This window comes from Mus caroli, chromosome 9 (assembly GCF_900094665.2).
Source record: "Mus caroli chromosome 9, CAROLI_EIJ_v1.1, whole genome shotgun sequence".
In the NCBI taxonomy this organism is placed as follows: domain Eukaryota; kingdom Metazoa; phylum Chordata; class Mammalia; order Rodentia; family Muridae; genus Mus; species Mus caroli.
This window is the reverse complement of record NC_034578.1, coordinates 113137370-113144420: the sequence shown is the minus strand read 5'-3', so window position 1 is coordinate 113144420 and position 7051 is coordinate 113137370. Positions and strand designations below refer to the sequence as shown.

General features: G+C 49.2%; 1 long non-coding RNA gene across 1 annotated transcript in view; it reads left to right on the top strand.

The window, feature by feature from the left end:
• The window catches only part of LOC115031911, a 163000-nt gene extending 157985 nt beyond the window's left edge, over positions 1 to 5015 (top strand). Inside the window, exons 2-4 of the long non-coding RNA XR_003837547.1 lie at positions 4201 to 4402; positions 4544 to 4669; positions 4770 to 5015. This is a non-coding gene — a long non-coding RNA (uncharacterized LOC115031911). The remainder of the gene's footprint in view (positions 1 to 4200; positions 4403 to 4543; positions 4670 to 4769) is intronic.
• The last annotated feature ends 2036 nt before the right edge of the window (positions 5016 to 7051 follow it).

The following is a 7051-nucleotide window of genomic DNA, read 5'->3' as shown; positions in this document are numbered from 1 at the left end:
GAGGAGAGGAGAGGAGAGGAGAGGAGAGGAGAGGAGAGAGGAAGGAAGGAGGGAAGGAAGGAAGGAAGGAAGCAAGTTGTTATTGTTTCCTAATGGAGAGGAGAGGGGAGGGGAGGGGAGGGCAGGAGAGGAGAGGAAAGGAAAGGAAGGAGGAAGGAGGGAAGGAAGGAAGGGAGCAAGCAAGCAAGGAAGGAAGGAAGGAAAGAAGGAAGGGGAGAGAAATAAGGGCTCAGTTCAGGTTGCTTGTGGAGGGGTGTCCTTCAGAAGCAGGCTAAAGAAACATTGATGCTAACACAGTATCTGGTGTGTGGCCTGCAGGCCTCAGTGTGTGCCATGGTTTCTCGTACCCCAGCTTGATGCTGTCCTAGCTTGGTGCTATCCCAGTGTGGTGCTGTCCCAGCTTGGTGCTGTCCCAGCTTTGGTTCTGGGCCTCCAGGATGTTTTATTCATCACAACATTGAAAGCAGTGGCAGAGTGGCCTCTTCTTCAGAGCTGTGTCCCCCATGGCAAGCCTGAGGGGACATCAGCCCGACTTCTGTGGCCTCTTGTGTGTTAGCCATGATTGAATAAATATTCAGTCTGCTGAGGGGCACACAGACATCACGGAAAGTTCTAGAAGAAAGAGGTGACACATTCTTGGCCTTGGGACATCTCTTGAGCTTACAGGAGAGACAGAATCCGTATATTAAAAACATGCGAAAACCTTTAAAACCCTAGGGTCAGATGGACTTAGATAAAATTCCTAAATATAGGTAACATGCTTGCAAACACCTCTTTGTGTGTGCACATGCATCTCCAGCGCACACTGGGAAATGGCAGAAGAGATTAGAGCGAAACAAACGCAGCTTGCCGCTAGAGCAGCTCCTCACCCCCCAGAGATGACTCTGAGACAAGGCCTTGGAAACAAGTTCTGTGAGAGACCTAACCTCCGGAGGACAGGGAGGACAGGGAGTCAGGCTGAGGAGATGGTTTGGACAGGAAGGTTCTTGCCGTGCAAGCATGAAGACCTGAATTCAAGCCCCAGAACACATGGGCAAAGATCCTCCAGGCGTGGCAGCCTGCAGCTGGAATCCCAGCACTGAGGAAGCAGTGACAAGGTCCAGCCACATCAGCAGATGTCAAGGTCAGTGAGAGACCTGGCCTCAAAAAATAAGATAAAAAGTGACTGAAAGACATTTAGTGTTTACCTCTGACCTCCACATGGACACACATGTGTACCTGCTACATGCATACATGCAAGACATGCCCATACACATATGTGTATACACTCAAACATGCGTGTACACACATGTATGTGTGTGTGCGTGTGCACACACACACAGAGAGAGAGAGAGAGAGAGAGAGAGAGAGAGTTAGCCACAATGAACAGCTAAACTTCAAGCCCATGGGACAATCCTGGGAAACACTTTAGAATATTTGCCTTAAAATTATGCATTAGATTTCCTCTCAGACTCTCATCAAAGACTTACATATTCCCGGTCTGCCGTACCCAGAGAAGATAGTCTCTGGAGAGAACTCTCTTACAAAGAGGTGTTGTCATTAGCAGTTGAGGTAGGTATGCCTTGACAGAACCAGAGGGATCTGGGTGAAGGGCCACCATCATGCGCAGCATCTTGATGGACAGATGAGAATTCTGGTTTGCAAAGTGTAGCAGCAAATTCACATTTTGGGGAAACAACTGTCTATGGCGGCCCAGAGCAATAGCAGATGACAGAAGCAGTTGGCTTCCTTACATAATTCTTCAGAGGGGAACTCATGAAGCAAGGCAGAACAGAGCAGGCTATCAGCAGGAAACCGGAACAGAGTGGGCTGTGAAGATCCAGGCTGCGCTGGCCTTTTAACTTTGGATGCCCAGTTAGCCACTAGACACGTGTCAGGCTGTGCGTGACTTTTCCTGGGGAGACATTAAGTGCCTGGTCACCAGTGACAGAACAAATAATTGATTCCACCCAAGTCAACTTGCACCAGTGCGTTTAGCCATTTACAGGAACATGGGTGAAGACTTTCTTATGAGAGTATGGCCAACCCAGAGGCAGCTACACTATGGAGAAAGAAGCCCACCCTAGCATGGGTGAGGGCTGTGTCTCTGGAGTTCATAGCTTGTCCTGCAGGCAGTCCCGCCACCGCAGAGACGCCCCCCCCCCCAGCACCTGTCTACTGCTTGGCTTTAACAACCTGGGAAAGGGGTCTTGTGAATCTTTCCTGGACCTTGGAAGTTCCTTTGGTTTTCTGAATTGTGTGAGCTTCTTCCTCTATCCCAAGGGAAAGTTCAGCCTGCACAGAATGGATTCATAAAGCAAGTGCAGACAGTATTCCCCCGTGGGTGAACAAAAGAGTCGGTGGAGTCCCGTGGTATGAAGTCCTGTGTCAGGCGTCACTTCAGAAAAATGAGGCCTGCATGTGATCAAAGAGGGCATAGGTCAACAAGGAGCATCCATCCTTCAGCCTGAGTAGGCTGAAGAGGCAGGCAGCAGCCAGGGTACTGGAGGGCTTATGGCTCCCACTCTTAGTAACTGGTGAGTGGACTGGGAGTGGTCTGTACCTCCTAGAGCGATGAGGTATGCTCCCTTCTCACAGCCTGTCAGATGCAACATCTCTAGACAGGCGGTGGATGGGGAAATTGAAGACTGCCAGAGGCTCTTTATCACCGGCTACTGTGTAGTTACCAATGGATTTCTACAAAAGGCCTGCATCCCAGGCTTCAGGAAGTGCTTCCTGCAAGGACCTGTGTGTGTCAGTCTTTGCCAATATCTATGATTCATGTGTTTTACCTGACTGTCAGTTGTCCTCGCAGATGTACCCAGGAATTTCCTTAAGAGTACAGGTCCAGCATTAATTACCCATCATTGTATCAAAGCAGAGGATCAAAGATGGATGTGGTGGTGTACTCCTGTAATCCCTGCCTTCCAGAGGCTGGGGAGGGAGCAGTTTGAAGTCAGGCTCAGCCTGGACTACTTCCTCAAAACAAGCAAAACAAGCTCATGCACGCTGTCATCTTCGGCCATCCTGTAACTCAGGTTCAAAGGTGGAGGTCCAGAGCAGGGTGTGAGGATACACCGATGGTGGAGGGCTTTAATGGGGGAGAAAATGTAAAGCAAACACGGGGCACTCGCTTGTGTTTCTAAACACTCAGTGGCACAGCTGTGTCTGTGGAAGAAGGAAGGAGGGATGAATCAGGCTGGTCCAGCCATGAGGCAGCAGCTGCACCAGTCGTGAGGATGGGAGGAGTGGAGGTCGGGTTGAGACCGGTAAGCCACTTCAACAGATGCTGAGATATAGGAGGGCGAACCACAGAAACAGCAATGCGAGCAAGGACCTAGAGAGGGCAGCCAGGAAAGGAAATAAAATGTAAAAGGTTGGAAGATGAAACTTCTTCTCAGCCTAAATTTTCAGCCACGGCTTCCTGTCTAGGAAGAATCTTGCCATTTTCAACACTAAAGCTATTGCCCAGGTGACAGAATAAGCCCGGAACGGGATAGCCTCAGGGTCCGTGTGATTACCTTAACTCAAAGAAAGTGTCAGAACCTATTCCTTAGTCAGGGCTGCTACATTTCAGGCGCTGCCTGGTTGTAGTAAGTGGTGAACACAGGCATCCAAGAGCATTTCTGCCACCACAGAAAGTTCTGCAGTGGCCTGTAAGTGTGGTGTGCTATCGGCAGCTGCGTTTGTGTGCATGAGTTTCTATGGATGCTTCCATCTCTGTGCTTCTGGGTAGTGTTTTGATTTTTGATCCCAGAGTGGGTGATTCATCCTGTGCCAGCTACCCCATGTTCTAGGGTCATGGGTTCTCTGAAGGGCACAGTGGTAGTGCTGGGCTTTCCATGACTTGAGGGGGTCGTGGGGAGGTCATGGGTAGAGCCATGCATCTCTTGTGACTTTCACACTCCAATTTGGTGCTCTCCGGTCCCACACTAGAAGCCCAGTTGGGATAGCAACTGCTTCCCTGTTCCATAGGCTCTCTAGAATCAACAAGTTACGCTAGACTGAATCGAGGGTCAGAAGGCATGTGCTTAGAGCTTTGGAGGCTTGCCAAAGCTGAGGAATGAGGTGACTGCAACCCAGAGTCTGCTAGAGAGAAGCCTGGGAGGTTGATATCCCCACACCCCATCTGCCCAGCCTTTCCCTGGTGGCTATCCCAGGGCAAGGGGCCCAGGGAGAACCTCTTGTTAATTTCCAACTGCATTTTGCTCTATTGTATAGTATTCCAGTGACAGAATCCACTCAAGAGAGTTGGGGCCAAGGCTATCAAGGAGCTGAGTTCTGAGTTCAGGTGCCCACGTGGCAGAGGAATGACGCCTCCTGGCCCTTCAGACCTTTGAGACGGCCGGGAGGCCCTAGAAATCACCTCAAGTCTCCAGTCCAGGACACAGCTGCCTAGGGGAGCCCCAGGGAAAGGCGGCAGGTAGTGTATCCTCTCTGCGTTTTCTTCTCTTGCTCCCCCCATCCCTCCTCTGTGTGTGTGTCTGCTATGTATGATCCCACACAGAACAACATTCCATGGGTCACTGATGCCCGGGGACTTATTCTATGTTCTTATCAACAGAGATTGCATGGCCCGTGACGGACTCCAGCGCAACCTCTGCGGAATCTACCCGATTCCAAACCACTGGCACTTCCGGTGCGCAAAGCCCCTTGCGGAGAGGACGCAAGAGAAGCCAGCTGGGAAGAGGTGAGGACCCATCTGCTCTGCCCTCTGCCCCTTGACTCCCCTGTTAGTACATTGTTTGTGCCTGTTCCTAATGGACGTTTCTCCATGTATCCTCCTGTAGGCCCATCGCTTGGCTGCAAAGCAGATGGACCACCTCCTCAGGGCTCCTGGAAACTGCTGAAGCACGATGAGGGAGGTGACATCACTCGCAAGAAGGAATCAAGCAATTACAGTGGACTTGAGACTGCATCCTTCAGACTGAAGTCCTGAGGCCCAGTTCTGAGTTAGACTGTCTTTCTCTGTCCTCTCTCTCTCTCTCTCTCTCTCTCTCTCTCTCTCTCTCTCTCTCTCTCTCTCTTATTTTTCTTTTCTTGGCTCATGGAATTTTAACCAGGAATTGCTTTAATAGGTATAATTAGGTATAGTTTTGTTCCCAAATCAGAACACATTACTAGGAATCTAGGAGGGTCCACAGCATATTAGCTGAAGAATCCAGAGTCTACTCTTGGAGTTCATAAGTCCCACTAATAAAAATTATATAAGAGCCGACCCAAAAGAAGTTCAAGGACATTTATTATTAGCATTTAAAAATTTGCTAAAGCAGGAGAAGGCAAAACTGTAAAACTCAGCAGCTGCCCAGAGTAGGAAGATGGAGAAGGCAGTGTGATCCTACAGCTTAAGCTAAGCCAAGATGAAGGTCAGCCATACGGCAGGCAAGTAGCCACGAGGTATGGAGGGAGGCTCTGCAGAAAGGCCAGAGGGGTCAGGAAAGGTGCTTCGAAGAGAGATGAAAGCAAGGGAGCGCTGTGATTTTCTGAGTGGTTCAGCAAGGCAGGCAATCTCAGGTGCACAGGGCTACACTAGTGGGTGGGAGTTCTGCAGAGGGAAAGAACTGTATCTAATTAAGTGTGTAATTATTCCTCTTATCTCTTTATAAGGCTTAAATTGGTCTGTCCTTCTTGAGGGATGGTCCCTTCGCCAGGTGGTTGACCTGCCCAATTAGAATGTTGGGTATCCACCTAGGCCATTCTCTTGATCAGAAGGAAATAGTTTTCCTTTAATGTTACTCTGACAGATTTTTTTGCCAGAGATTTCCTGAATTGAGTCTTAGGCGAGGTAGTACCCGGGGCCATGTTGTTGGTCTAGCATGGATCTCATCTTAAGTTTAAAATGCATGTCCTTTCTGTTTTCTCAAGCTTGGATTCAGGTCATGACATAGAGGAGCCACGTTGCTTAGCTACCAAAGACTCCTTTAACTGTGGAATCAGGCATAGTTAACACAGTCAAACGTGTTACACCTGGAGCTCATGTACATTGTTTGATATGAATGTTGAACTACAAAGGAACATACACCCCACAGTTTGAGATTCAGGTCCCCTCTGATCCCACAGCTAGAACAGTAGACAATGATTTAAATATCAAAAGTGACTTTCAGATACTTTGAATCTTTTGGGCAACTTTGGGTGGTTTCGCTATGCCATTTTCTAAGGTCACATAGGAATAGGAGATCAATGGCGTTACCAACGGCATTGTTCAGGCCTCTGTGGATCTGCCGAACTGGGAAGAGCTAAAGCAAAGGCATGCCTCTGCAGTGGGGCTTGACAGTGGGGATGTCTCTGTGTCTGTCCTGTAACCATGTCTGCCTTACAATAAAATACCTTGGTTGACTCAGCAATAAAGTCTCTGTCAGTTTCCTGCCCGAGTGTGTCTTTAGTGGTTGTGTCAGAAATTCCAGTAGAGACCTACAAGAGGTCTCTTCTGTAGAGCTCTCTCTCAGCTGTATGGAGCCACATCACTCCTTCAGAAGTGGCATTCATGCTCAGAGGAGATGGCTGAGCTCTGGGGAGATGGCTGAGCTCTGGGGAGATGATGGCTCAGCTCTGGGGAGATGATGGCTCAGCTTGGTAAGGTGTTTGCTGTTCAAACACAAGGACCTGAATTTGATCCCCAGGACTCAGACAAAACAAGAACAAATCCAACCCCTAAAATGGACACGGCGACTTGTGCTTGTGATCCCAGCATTGGGAAGGTAGATAAGCAGCTCCGCAGGGCTCACTGGCAGCCAGCCTAGTCAACCTAGCGCTCCATGCAAGCCCACGCTCCATAAACAGTGGCTATTTCATTAGTGAATGACAGAGTGACGAGGGATCATCGAATGGCCTCGGTGTAGCTGTGAAGTCCTGCTTGCTTAAGGTCATTAAAAAGAAAAGTGAAGATCTTTGCAATGTAAGTCAGGAGATGAGACACGGCTACTTCTCCATCCATCAAATGGTCAGGTGCTTCAGTTTCTCTTCATGTGAAATGGGTTCTATGCCTCTCACCGCTCATGGAGATGACACTGTCTTCTTCATGGAAAGGGGACTCACTGTGCATGGTGAGAGAACAACTCGCCACACAAACATA